At 29.7% G+C, this 15,754-nt stretch overlaps 1 protein-coding gene across 1 annotated transcript in view; it reads left to right on the top strand.

The window, feature by feature from the left end:
* Positions 1-2,280: 2,280 nt before the first annotated feature.
* The window catches only part of LOC148301692 (ras-related protein Rap-2b-like), a 53,400-nt gene continuing 39,926 nt past the window's right edge, over positions 2,281-15,754 (top strand). Inside the window, exon 1 of the mRNA XM_088272860.1 lies at positions 2,281-2,565. The gene's annotated coding sequence lies outside the window, so the exon portion shown is untranslated. The remainder of the gene's footprint in view (positions 2,566-15,754) is intronic.

Genomic DNA, 15,754 nt, shown 5'->3' with positions numbered 1-15,754 from the left:
CGCAATAGAAAATTAATATGTACTCAATGAGACGATTACAGATTATTAACCTTACGGATGATAAATCGATACGTAGGTTTATCGATTTAAAGTTGTCGTAACTGAAAAAAATGATAATCATGTTTTAAGCATTTCTTAATGTATATAAAAATGATTTGGAAAGAATCTGGTAAACATTTCATAAAGGTCTCTGGTAAATAAATAAAAACTTACTCAACTCAACCATATATCGCTCATTCCTTTCAATAATCATATATCAAAAAACATGATTTTTCAGGGGATCGTTTTCAAAGTTTAAAAATATAATAAAATGTATTTAAAATAAATATCAAGCCACTGATTGAACTTTTTACTGTGCAGCAGATCTTTTTAAGTAAAACCTGAATGTTTTTTCTCAATATGAAAAATATTTAGTGAATTTAAAAAAGTAGTTAAACGATACCTTTTCTTCAAAATGCAAAAAAAACACTTTCTGCCCTGTAGCGGGTAAATATTAAGTTAAAAATATGCCGCTTTGGCTGGGATATAGTACATTTTTTTGGCATTCCGAAAACATGCACAACTGAAAATTGCCCATTTTTGATATATGACGTTGTTGAAAGGAGTGAGCGATATGGTGACGAGAACAAGTGAAATACATAAGATGTCAATTGAAGGATTAATGCAACTTTTGAAATTTGAGTAGTTTGGTTGTCAATCATGCGTAGTAGTGAGCGTGTAGAAAGCTTAAACTTAAACCGGCCTTTGACAAGTCGTTAGCCCTTTTAATACTTCTATAATCTTCTTCATTTTTGTTTTTCTCTTTTCATACTATTTCACATTCTAATTTATCCTCTCGTTTCATTACCATTTAGCAGTACTTTCTTTGGCCCGTCTCCTTTACATTCGTCAACTGTAATTCTAACAAATTTTTAATTTATATTATATTTGAAGCACTAACTTTGTGATTTTCCATTATATAATTGAAATGTAATTTTTTTTAAAATCACTATAAATATTTTATTACAACTTAATTATAATGTCTACTGGTTTCGAAGCTTACAGCTTCTTTATCAAGACTGATTAATACTAATACACTATCTCCTTAACAAAATTCAATTTATTTTGACGGTTAGGTAAAGGAGCTTGGGTAGACTTTTTATACAGATTACGATCAAGGTTATACCGTATCGATCAAATTATGTGCCTTATGCACCATCGGATGCAAATAAGGGTTGGACTCAATCATTAAAAAATACTACAATCTGTTTCACTCTACAAAACTACAATATGTTAATTTATTAGGGTTTTGCAATGTTTTTATTTGTCAACTAAATAAAAGGCGTATATTTAAATATCGTTTTGAAAACAATATTCAAGGTGTTATAAGCTCATGTGGTTCAAATAAAAAAAATTATATTATCAAATTCATTCATTAATTGATTCGACAATCAATTTGTGGTATATATCAATTTTTATTAAAGTTTCACTTGGTAAATAACAATATTTCTTAAAATCTATTATGACACTGCGGAATGCTTTGAAACACGTATGACAATAAAATGTAAGCAATCGTGGTATTCACCAAGTAAAATTTAAATTAAAAATAATTGAATTCAATAAAAAAAATCTGTTTTGTTTATCCGATTGCTATTTTATTCGCAACTAAGTGAATGTATTCAAAGTATGTTTTTAATATTATTTTTTACGTTTTGTGTTATATTTATGAACGAACATACTATAAACAAAGTTATTAGTATTTTTTTAACATTGATTATTTACAATATATTGAATGACAGCTGTACTGCAGGTAGGTGCATAGAAAATTCTTCTCTTTATTAATCGAGCTCAACAGTTATTTTATCTGCCACATTCAGAAGATAAGCTCTTAGCAATCTAAGTTTTATGAATACAAATGCAATATTTCTGGTAAGGGAGCAAAAAAAGGCATCGATCAAAAGGGGAATAACAGTTTGTGCATACTTATTAAGAGATAAAGCGAAATATCTAACACTTTTGCTTTTTACGTTATACTCGAATGATCTTTTAACGATTAAAGCCGAGCCTTATGGCCAGGACGAAGCTTTATCTATCGGTATAATATAGAAGGAAAATTGATCTTGACCAAGCTGAGAAAAAAGTTCAGCATTTCCACGACGTCCGCGAAAGGTCGTTTCTTTACAGTACGCACAAATTGTATGTTCGGTATTAATAGCACATCCCTTTTGGGTTGAGATAGCGATTTGCTTGGAGTTTTCCTTGTTTGTCAGGCAGGGCGAAGCGCCCGGGTCTGGCGTACACACTCCGCCGCCGACCTCCGAGGGAAGCGCAGCCCTACTGAACGGACACGCCGCGCAAGCCAAAGACCGACCGCGAAAAACTTTCAAAATTCAACGAAAAGAACGTAAAGAAAACAAAAGAAAATCGCCGCGCCATATTTTTTTTATTTGGGCGGGAATCGTTATTTTAAATAGTTTATTTTCTATTGTACAGTAAGTCGATATACGAACGTTTAGTGGGCAATATTTTTAGAGCATATCGGACTTTTTTTCGAAAGTGAATAATTTCTGATTGAAGCCTTAAAAGGTAAGAAAAAAAATATTTTTATACTATTTAGTTTTATAAAAGTTGTTTTTTTAACAATGAAATGGTTCATTTAAAAAACAAATCATATTTTACTATTCTCGTATTACACATACACATGCATACACAACTACAGGTTTATGTATGTATATATATGTATATATATATATATATATATATATATATATATATATATATATATATATATATATATATATATATATATATATATATATATATATATATATATATATATATATATTTATATATATATTAATATATATATATATATATATATATATATATATATATATATATATATATATATATATATATATATATATATATATATATATATATATATATATATATATATATATATATATGTATATATATATATATATATATATATATATATATATATATATATATATATATATATATAAATATATATATAATAATAATAATAATGATAATAATAATAAAACCCTTACCCACACCCCAGTGGTGCATAGGGCACTGCGTCATATAACCGAAGTGTTATCTTAATCGTTTACACATGAAGGAAAGGTAATCAGCCCTCCGCTTCAGGTGCCAGTCCAGGGTAACAGTAAATAAATATTACAGTGAAAAAATCACTTATATTTATTTTACCCCCCTTTGGAATCGAACCCGGGACCTCCAGAGCGTTAGCGTTCAATTTATATAGTAAGCAAATATATAAATTGAAAATATGATAAACAGTTAAAATATATTTAAGATTTGGGTTCAAAATTGTATTGATTGAAAAGCTTCACACATTTACGAATATTTACATAATATATTGACAATTAAGGTAAGTAATTTGCATACTACATATGTATGTTCATGTGTTTGTATTATCCTTCGATAAATGAACCTTCATGCATATATTATTAAGTGATTTATGTTACGACCTTATTTAAAGCATTTACATACTTAAATGCCGATATACCTGAAAACCCTCATAAACAAAATATGGTATGTCATCATTTTAATGCGAATGTTGTATTTTTTTAATGGATTAATGAAGTACTTTATGAAATAATAAAAACATTTATTGTTATTTTTTGATATCTTATCAAAGATGTAAAATAATATGAAGGTCTGGGCATTTACGGGGCTGACAACCGTCATAGGCTGGTTTAAGTGATCACTTAACACACGTGTAATATTCATCAATTCTACCTTTTATTGACAACCACATTACTCAATTTCTTGGAAGGTCTATATATTTGAAAACATCCAGATTTGTAAACAAGTATTTGGACACACTCAATATGTTGTAAATACTGGTTGTTTTTCATAAATAAACTCAAAGAATATTTTGAAATTTGACTTCTACAATAATGTAGTTTTTTATTGTTTTAAATATCAGCTAAAACAAAACATTTTTCATCATTGACTATGGAATAAAAGCGCGTCAAAAATAATAAATATATGATATGGCAAGTCACATTGGATTATCCAAAAATATAGTTAAATTGAAATATTTTATATAGATATTTCATCTGCCTCCTTAGTGTAATGGTAAGCACCATGATTGAGGTAAAAAGTTCGATTCTTACGGGGGGTTCAAATAAATAGCAGTGATTTTTCACTCTAATATTTCATTAATATCACCCTCGACTAGAACTTGAAGAGCAGAACAGATCATTTTGTTTTTGTTATTGACAATCAAGACACACAGCGTCGATGCATAATGTATTACCGAAAATGTATATTTTCCACGAACTATTTAAAAAAATCTTATTAAGAACCGCGTAGGTTTGACGCGGTGTTATCTTGTTCTTTATAAGGGAAAGTAATCAGACCTGCGCTGTACCTAAATTATTAGATATGGGAATGGATTATATACTTTTTGAATTTATAATTTATATTTGAAGCAATAACTTTGTGATTTTCCATTATAGCAGTCAGCTTTGAAACCGGTAGATATTATAATTAAGTTATAATAAAATATTTAAGGTGATAAAAAAAAAGTTATATTTTAATTATATATGGATTAAATTTTATAGGACATAGATGACGTGAGTGAAGGAAAGGATGTTGCTTCTGTGCGCTAAAGGAAATTTAAAAAAAATGTAGGTAGATACAGAAGATTACAACCATGTCTAGGACACTTAGGGTTGCAAACCAGTACTTGTATAGCTTGTGTAAGCACTGCTTATTTACTTGAGTCCTTTAAGGATATGATAATAAAGTCTCACTAAACAAAATGCAAATCAAAATATAAGACAGAATGTGTAGAGTAGAGTTTTTAAATACCTATACCAAGATTTTTCCTTCTGATTGATTGAAATCATATGACGATCGAAAACGAACATTTTTCAAGCTCAATGAAGAAGATACGCATTTTTTTCTCAGGCGTTTATGGGATGATTTATTATTGAGAAGAATTGCCGAGATTTATGGTTTACGAAGTATTTTCTATAGGTATGAAGAAAGAAATTAAATAACGTCTCGTTACTACGAATTTTATTTATTCATAGTTTAATTTTATTTGCATGCAGTACTATTTATAAATGCCGTTAAAGTGCACGATGTACATACTCGTAAACAAGTGTTTATCTTCAGGCGTCATAGGCGGTCGATAAGTTCGGCCTGTTTCCTTACCCTATATCGATATTAATTAACAATTTGGTATTTGCTAGATAACATGTTTATAGAAAATCATGGCTCTTGCATGTCAAATATCATGACTAAGTTTGTTGGTTGATCACACATACTTAATTCATCTACAAAAAAATTTTAAAAATTTACTACGCTTTATTTTGGTCTATTCTACAGTGTGGAATTATTGGTTGGCGTAGTATGAGTAATGCTTTATTAAATAGTGTTATTGTTGCCCAAAAAACGATTTAGAAAATAATATTTAAAGTTCCGAGACAGACTCCCATAGATAATATATACAACATTTTACAATTTATGACAGTACAACTAAGTTGTATATGCTAAAACTATCATTCTATATGCATTTAAGAACTACTCTCACATAACACAAGAAAGGACTTTACAGCTAAATCCACAAATCACGATTAACATACTTTATAGTAACGCATATAGAATTACAAGATCCACATACCTCTATTGAAGGAAAAAAAATCATAAAAAGATTATTATGCTATAAAGTTGTATACCTTGTAAGTTGTATATTGTACCTGCTTCCATGATCTATAAAGTTTTTAAAAATAGAAACTAAATATTAAATAACTTAAATAAAAGGATTATGGAAATCGGCAGATCTGAAATAGATTGCACTATTTAGTCATGTCTTTTTAATATATTTTTTTTCCATGATAATTTTTTAAATAAATATTGTAAAATGTGCCTTTGGCACCGGAAAACTCAGTAAAGGCACATTATTGTACTTTATTATTTGTAATTATGTATATGAGGAAATAAATAAATAAAATAACTAAACAAATATTCTTATAGGCGGTGAGAGAAATGTTTTTATTATTTTGTTCATAGTTATGTTACTTAAAGTCATGAAAAATATTTATTTGGGCACTGAAATACTCGTGATTAAAATATATAAAAACAAACAAACTGCTTGCTTTGCTAATAATGAGCTTTGACCAATAGACTTTAATAGATTCATAATTTCCCCAAGGATCATTTTCTACTGCGGAAAATATTTCTTTTGTTTTTCTCGATTGTTTCAATGGAGGAAATTCAATATTGAACTATTTATTTTGTAAATTGAAATATTATAAATTCAATAACATTCTTGGTACTTCGTTGACGTATTTTATTTTTATGCATGGCATCTCTTCTAGAATCATCAATATTTTTATGTTCCCAACTCAAAAACTTGAGAAAATACAAGGTGTTTTAGTATCAATAATATAATACAAGGTTTAAAGAGCTTAATAACTAAGCTTCAATATTTATTCAAAAGCATACCTCTCCTCATACTGTATGAAGGAATATTATTACGTTGAAGTGAAAATTAGTGACACCTTAGTGTAGGAGGCATACATATACCGTGGGATCTCGGGATCGATTCTCGGTGAAATCTATAATAATTTATATTTTTACGGTAATATTTAATAAATGTTTCTCAGCACATGCTCCCGAAGTACCTACAAGGTTTGTTTTATTGAATATTATACAAATTACATTTTAATTTTTGAATCACCTAATGTCCAAGTCACTCTGAAATCTAGCTGCCGCTCATGAAGCACCGCTCATAATGTTCCTACTTAGGCTTCAACTTAATAAGTTTAAGAGCCTATGCCTACTCGTGAGTTGGTTTACTCTGTGTGTTTATTGTAACTATAATTACTTGTAACTTATGAGTGAAAATTCTAGGCAAAAACATTCCCTTGACATTTAGTTTTTGTTTTTATTTTTGAATTTAAATAGTGCTGCGCCAAAAAATAAATTGCAACATAGAAAAATCACCATGGTGAAGTAACGTCAGTTCTGAGAGAGGCTTATAACTTATAATGTCATTTCTTTGTTAATTCAAAGAGACAAAAGATTATCGACTCTTTTATAATAAAACCATTTTTTCATAATTAGAACCTGTAACAGCAACTAACAATTAAAGCATTTTATATATGTGAATAAGTTTCTGAACATGGGGTTTACGAAGAAATATTGTTACTTCGTAACTTCGTATGTTCTACTGTTTATTTTTCTGACACATTGAATTAAAATTGATCAAGTAAAAGCAGTGTATTATAATCATGATTACATATTAGATTTAAGCAGAATTTTATATTAATTTTTCTATGTAAATGGATTTATGCAGATTTATTTAAATAATATATGGCTGCTAGAACCGTTGGTGGATAATTTATTATACTGCACATTTGTGTGGGGAGATCACAGGACGTTTTTTTTATTTACAACAAGTCACTATTTCTTTACAGTCAGCTTTAACTTCACCCACTCATATCCATTTGTTAAAAAGGAATTAAGAAATACTGATTTTTCCTTTTACAACCTTAGTATATCCTAGGTGCGGCCGCATTTTCTTCTTCATTATTTTCCATTTCAAAGCAAATAAAATAAAACCAGGTCAAGCCCTCATTTTATGAAAACCAATTTATTTAATTAGGTTTCGTTAAACAAAAGAGATTTCGAAAATCTTATTTCCTTATAAAGCCTTTTAAATGTTTAAATGACTATTCTTTTAAAATGTTAAACTTTTATTTTTTATATGAATAATATATATTTTTAAAATTGTTCACATTTTCTATTTATATTTATTATAAACAATAATTAATATTTATTTTTAATCAATATTTTTCATTGATGTACCAATATTAATTAATCATTAACATCGTTTAGAGTTTTTTTGTGTTCAAACGTATAAATTTATTGCTCTCACCAACGTTAGTTTTAAGGTAGGTGAGTATTTAAAAAATAGTAGCTATACCTGGCAACGCGTTACCGTGGCTCAGTTTGGTTAAATGGAAAAAAAAAAGAAACAGCGCACACTTCTGATATGTTTAACTTCACAATGCATGTCCGATTGAATTCTGAAAAAATGTTTTGATATTCTAAATTAATTTTTACACAACCCATCCACCATTTTTTGTTTATTTGGTACTTTAAAAAAAGGTTTTTTAATATTTTAAAGAAGGTATCGCGTGGAACGAATCTACCCTATAAATAAAGAGTACAGTGAATGTATATTTTCTATAAGTATATGTTCATTAACATTTTAATTGCTCTATGGGCACGGACGGTCATTTTTCCATCAATATTTCATTAGCTTAAAATAAAAATTTGTTTGACAGTATAAATTTTTATATTTTTGTATAACTTCCCCCAAATTCATTTTGTCAGTGCCAATATAAAGCTATCAATATGAAAAGCATTCAAAAAACTTTTCACGAGATAGTGAAAACAATTTAATTCAACTATCAAACAGAATTTATCGAATACACAAATACTCTTTATTGCTTTTCTTCCTACATTGAAGATTGAAAAAAAACGTTTGAATCAAAATGTCGAGTAGTAGCTTCATTTATTAATTTAATTTCAGTTCATATTTGGATAATAATCATAAAAAAGCTTTCGGCATTCGGTGAACGTGAGTTTTTTTTCTTTTTTAAATATTTGACTCCACTTTTACATCAAGTTCAGCAAACGTCCAAGAAAAGAAGAGTTAAAAAAAACTTTATCACAAAGAAAATACGTAAATAAGATTTCATATATTATAAAATGTCAAGGATACTTAGTCAAATAAAAAGGTATATGATAACTTAAGATTATTTATTCAAATTGGTTATGTATAAGTCATTTCCTACCTTGTTAAAATGTTATTTTTTGTCACAAAAGTGACAGTCTATCTTTTCCTGATTAATTTTCTGTGGTTTTCTCACCACAAGTGCGGATGCGTAGAAGTTGACATGAATGGACCACTTCTGACCATCTTGCCCGATGCTCATACAAAAGATTGACATAATGAGAATGCGTGTTGAATTTTGTTACTATTTTAATCAATTCAATAGTTCTTGAAGCGAAGGGTACAAAAATTAAAACAGATTAAAAAAATTACTACAGTAATTTCCATTATTTTTTTTATTAAAACAGTTTCCGAAACGCAGCATGCTGGTTTTGTATGACCAAGCCATTAATTTCAACTACACCCTAAAATACATACATTAATTCTTACCCAAAACTCTTCTTCCACCTCCTTATTTTCAGTCTTAGGGGTTAATTCACCCCTGATATTGATTTATAAATAACATGGTATTTATGATTTAGGTCATCAAAGTGAAGAATCGTAACATTCAGCACCACTTATAATGTCTTGTATTTTACTGAATCGATTTTTTTTAACCGTTTGTATTTTATTTATTTTATTCTGCTCTTTACTTTGATCTACACTTAATGGTGAATAAGACAATGCATCATGTATAAACAGTGTAATATTTGTATATTCTATTTGAAATAAATTTAAATCTTATTTTTAATTTGGAACACTCGGGTGTTTTTATACATCTATATATAACTCCGCCTCCTTAGTGTAATGGTTAGCATGTTTAGCTACCGTACTTGAGGTCCCGGGTGCGATTCCCAGGTGGGTGTGAAAATAATTATTAGCGATTTCACACTGTAATATTTATTTAATATTTCCCTGGACTTCATATTAGCCTTATTTATTTAATATTGCCTTCATATAAGTAACGATCAAGATAACACTGTATAAATACGATGCAGTGCCCTATGCACCATTGGGTGCGGATAACGGTTTTAATAAATAAATAAATAAATAAAAATGTTAAAGATAATAGGTAAAAAAGGCCTTAAACTTCAATGACAGGGCCATCTATTGAACGTTTATACATATACAAATTAGATATGTGAGTGTATTTTTTTTCATTTGACCAGACTGAGCCACAGCAACGCGTAGGCTAGTCACATAAAAATAAGAAATTTATTCTTGAATATCGGCAAATAATTTTTTATGACTGCACTATCTCTAAAAGTACGGTTAAATATAAATTTAAAAAAATATATATACTTATACCTCTTATTTATTCAACTTTATTCATTATTATTATTTTGATCAGCCCGTTTATTGAATCCCTTGAATACACAGGCACAAATTCAGTTTCTAGAAGATCAGTATCCAACTTGTAATTTCTTATCTAAGATCGAAACTCCCTTACTTTATTCAAACTGAACCGGCAGGCTTATTATTACGTAGGTACTTTAGAATCAGAATTCAAATGGTTCTCAAAACTCCATTTTACAAAATCAATGACGTCTTATCTTGCTAGTGAACTACAGTAACGTGAAATAATCTGAATAAAACCTTAGGATATTAAAGGTATCGAAGAAAAATATGTGTATTAGAATTTAAAATTGAAAAAACACATAAACATAAATGATCTTAACATTTTCAGCCTTCATGCTGATATAAAGTTATAAAAAATATATGCCGGATAAAATTTCTAAAGCATCTTTTTCAAGGTTATGCATATTATATTATAGTGTCGGGCATGTGCGCGTTGTAAATGTACACGTCAGACGCTATATATGAACATCTGAGACGCATTTTGTATGTTATATTTTTCATTTTTTTTGTGAATATTTACGCTTGCGTCCTATGATTGTTTGATCATATTCGTGAACAGTTCTTATCCAAATTTTGCATCATATTTTTTTCGAGATTCTCTCTCTCTCTGTCTCTCACAATCTCTTAAAGAAGTTTTTCTTCTTTCAAGGAAACATTGACGTTAAACCCGTCCAAAACGGAACATCTCTGGATAGCCACACCTAAACGACAGAATTTGATTGATAACACGACACCACTCAATCCAAAGACTACAACTACACCGGCCGTCAAACTGCTCGGCGTGTTCTTAGATTCTGATCTCTCCCTTGAGACTCAAATTAGCAAAACAACACGTTCATGTTTTTATCAGCTTAAGCAAATTAAAAGCATTCGCAAGAATCTGCCAGTTAATACTGCCCGTCAATTAATAAATGCGTTTGTAATATCGAGAGTAGATTATTGTAACGGAATATACACGGGTCTACCAAACAATAAAATGACTCGACTGCAATCAGTGTTAAACGTAGCAGCGAGACTGATTTTTGGAATTTCTAAATTCAGTCACATCACCCCACTACTTCACAAACTCCACTGGTTACGCTTTCCCGAAAGGGTTGAGTATAAACTCTGCCTACTCATGTATAAATCAATACACAATATGGCTCCAGAGTATCTTAAGGAGCTGTGTATTCCAGATGAATTGGTTGATAGACGTCTCACGCTTCGATCGGCTACAACATCTGCAATGGGCAAAGTTATCTTACCAGCTCGCAACCAACGCACTAAATTTGGCGAGCGTGCCTTTGCTGTTGCAGGACCGACGGCGTGGAATGCTCTTCCACCAATGGTTAGAAATAGTGAGAGTGAGATGATCTTTAGAAAAAGACTAAAAACACATTTGTTTGCTAAATCATTTCCACCATAATATTTTCCCCAATTCATTCACCGTGAAGCGCCCTTGAGGTATTTTTTTACGAAAATGGCGCTATATAAGTTATCCAATTTTATTATTATTATTATATAAACATACCATACACATTTCACTGTTGAATTACGCATAAGTCGATTTATTCAGAAGGTTAAATCTTAGTGTACGCATTACAAAAGTTTGGGAAGTAAGATATATAGGAAGACTAGGGAAATATCCTTTGTTTTATAGAATCCCAATCTACATTTATAAAACAAATATTTAGTAATAACATTGCAAGGTGTAAGTTTTTGATAATTAATATTCGTATTTAATCATTGCAGTATATAAAATTGTCACTTCCTTTGTATAATTTAAAATGTTCTCAGTAGATGACTCTTGTAAAATTCTTGGCAAATAATAACTAACAAACGTGAGTGCTTCATACTGTCCCAGCACTCAGATTTAAGGAACTTTGTACTCGGAATCCATGAGAAGTTAACATAGATACTCCTGTTTTATAACGACCATTACAACATGAGAATAATTCCCGACGGCCATTAAAAAGCTAGAATGTGGTATTTTACATTAATTACACATGTACTGCACTAGGGGAAAAGCCAAGAATTAAAATAAATTTTCATATTACATTTGAGTTCTACGACGAATTTTAATAATTTATGTCTGTACCTACTTTACATAAATTGTAAGTATTAAAAAATTAAAAAAAAGGTAAGGTTATTTAAATGAGACTCGTTTTTACATGTGCTAGCAATTTGTTACTCATGAGCAGTAGAAGAGGTCTTCAACCAAAGTTTCCAGATCTAACTATACATATATTATTTAAATTCACACACAAATCGATTTCTAACATAAAATTATATCAAATTACAACTTGTAACTTACATGTAATTATTATTATACTACAATTCTTTAACTCATTCCATTTTAATTAATTTTTTTAGAAAAATTATAAAAGATCATGGTTTTTAACTTCTGCCTTGTTGTGTATATAAGAATCGTGTCTAGCCTCACACCAGTCTGATGATGTCGGTTACGACGAAACCTAGTTGTTGGTCAAATAAAATTTAAATGGAAAAAAAACTTAGTTGTTATTTTATTCCGTAGCTGTGTTTGGTTTATTTAACTAAAAACAAATAATAATAAACTTGTTGAGAGGGGAGAGGACAATATTTATTAACTACTTTTCAGTCCTCTCTTAAGTCTATTCAGGCCTCTGGAGCTCTTAAATGGTCTTTTTAGGACCCACAGTGGGATGATATCGGAATAACTGCTCTTAGTTGGACAAATATACACATGTTAAAAGTTTCAGGATTATGGTGTAGATTGAATCCCTTGATATGAAAAATGAATACTTGTTTATGAGTAAAAACATCAAAATAGTCGATATTTGGAAAAAAAACATTTTGAAATATCCACGAATTAGTTTCATACAATATTTTGCTATGGTGTGATTGTATCTATGTACATATTTGATACAGACAAAGAGTTCCTTGATAAACTTTAGAGATTGCTGTGTTCGATTCCATGTTTTAATTGATTTATTATTTGTCAAATAATAGTACAAATTATATAAATGCAAAATAAAATTATTAAGACATTTTTTATTCTTTCTTAAAGACAATTCATATATTTTTATTTCGGTAGAAGTTTTTTAATTAAATGTATTTGTACGAGTATCAATAATTTTTCAACGAATGAAATTAGAAGTCTGAGGTTTCCGTGGCTTTTAACCTGGCATTTAGTTGATGTTAGATTTAAATGCACTCTTGTTGGATTTCTTTTATATTTTAGAAGTTATTTTGATAGATGTGGAATTTTGTTTAATGATGTTGCCATTAGTTGAGAATTCTTGAAATATACATGTTTTTCCGTTGGGAATTGAATAGAGTTCTGAAGTATTTAGAATGAAAAAATAATATTGTTACTTACAAGTACCGTGTGACGTTCATTTCACTTTTATTTGTGATCAAATATAATGAAATTAAGCCTATTCGATAATATTTGGTCATGTTTTGGTAAATTCGGAAAAATCACGAAACGTGTTGATTGATGTGTGTCATAATAACCACATATTACGTAATGAATAGGAGTTAAAAGGCCCTTTTTGCGGCCAATCTCTGGAGCAGATGAAATCTGTCAGTGACAAAGTACCCATAAAAACCTCCAATATAAACGGTACCAAATTAAATGAGCGAAATACCTCGTTAACCAAAGCGGACCACAAAATGAATTTCCTACAAATGAGACCTATTCACGTCCTAACAGGAAATTCCGAAGAGACTTAAAGAAGTCCACAGTACATGATACTTAGGGTTATTTTTTAATTAATTATTCATGTACTGGATGATTCACTCTATGGATAATGTATAACTAAATGAACTAACTTACCGTCACGCCGTTTCGCTACAGGGGAAGGCAGAGAGAAAAGAATGTCATACCACTCTATTTTTGCAAACATTCTTCGCCTCTTCCACATTCATGCTCTTCCTCATACGTCTTATTCTTCAAACCCTTATCCGCACTCGATGGTGCATAGGGCACTGCATCATATAAACGTAGTTTTATGATGATCGTTATTTACACATGAAGGAAAGGTGATCAGCCCTCCGCTTCGCTATTAGTCCAGGGTAATGTTGGTAAATATAAGAGTGATAAAATCACTGATATTTATTTGACCCCGCCTCCTAGGAATTGAACCCAGGACCTCCAGTACAGCAGCCGAGCGTGCCGACCATTACACTCATACATACATACCCGCCTATGATTTTGACTCCTGACCATTTTCAAGTATGCATTTAACATTACTGAGATGCCAAGTTTTATATAAATGTATGATTTTTTTTTATAAAAACGCTATACTCTTTTTAAAGTTAAAAAGAGCTCTTGATTCTAGCTGATTACCGTTTTGAAGTTAGGCTCCTCCTCGACTGCGTCGTGTCTTATTAGTCAATTTATTCAGATAGGGTTCTCTATCACATAACTCATAACAAAAGCAACATTGTTGTTTTGATTATCCACACGTTTATTTGATAATATTAGTAAGTCAGCCAGCTTTGTTTCGTATTATTCAAAACTCGAGAAATACCTACCAAAAATCAGCATACTCGTTAATCTTGGAGATATTGTTTCATACGCACAATATACTTTGTTTAATTGTCTCAAATATCTCATTTTTAAGTACAAATATGAATTTCAGCTTTCAATGAGAGATGTGGCTTAGCACAAAATTTACATAATAGTGATTTTGCATAATTTATAAAGCTTTATTTTCGTAGAATAGTACCTCAAGGGAGCTTCGCTGTGATAAATTATGGAAATGATTCCGAAACAAATGAGTTTTTATTTTGTTTATGATTTTTTTTTCAATAAATTATCCCATTTTCACTATTTCTTTTTACATTTGGAAGAACATTCCATTTCATCAGTCCCGCAACAACAAAGGCACGCTAGCCAAACTTAGCGTGTTACTTGCGAGTAAGTAAGATCACTTTATAATACGTCCATAATCTAATTCGTCTAAAATTGCAAATAATTTATATTGCTTTTTTTTTAAATATTTATATCCCAACATTTCATCTTTTCAAACCTTAGAATTACTATATATTTCAAAGAATTTTTTTTAAATACAAAAACAGTGTTTTAAGCAAAAAATTCAATTACGATAAATGTTATCTGGATTAATAGAAAATAAAGTTGGGGGCTTTCCCTCCTTATTAAAACTTATTAAAGCTTGCATATTTTAAGAAAGTGTTTGGTTTTCTCCATTACCTACTGAATCCGATTTCCCCATTTTCCGTAAAATTCATTTCAACTTGAAATTCGTTGTTGTCAAAAGTTTTGTGATAAGTTTTGACGATTATGTAGTATAATTTCAAGGAATTATATTTGTAAGGACATGCTGATAAAAGTTTTCAACTGATAAACTGTCGAATGATCTTAGAAACTTGAATTTCTGATAGGCACGTCAGATGATATGACATGGTGTCACAAGATTTTTCACAGAAAGCATAAGTTTATTTTTAAAAAAAATAAATAGTTTACAAAACGACTTAGTACGACAAGACGAGTAATATGACATGGCAGTATTACATTAAATAAATCTCCCTTGATTCAATCTAATAAATTACTCTTTTTAGTTTTGACAAAACTAAAGTTTATCAAAATTACAATTTTGAAAACTTTTTTTTAAAACTATTCTTTTTTACTTATATTTGGTA

This window comes from Brachycentrus maculatus, unplaced genomic scaffold, assembly GCF_059751285.1.
Source record: "Brachycentrus maculatus isolate JH-2025_06_01 unplaced genomic scaffold, ASM5975128v1 h1tg000528l, whole genome shotgun sequence".
Taxonomy (NCBI): Eukaryota; Metazoa; Arthropoda; class Insecta; order Trichoptera; family Brachycentridae; genus Brachycentrus; species Brachycentrus maculatus.
The sequence above is the reverse complement of the archived record's forward strand: the minus strand, read 5'-3'. Positions and strand labels throughout refer to the sequence as shown.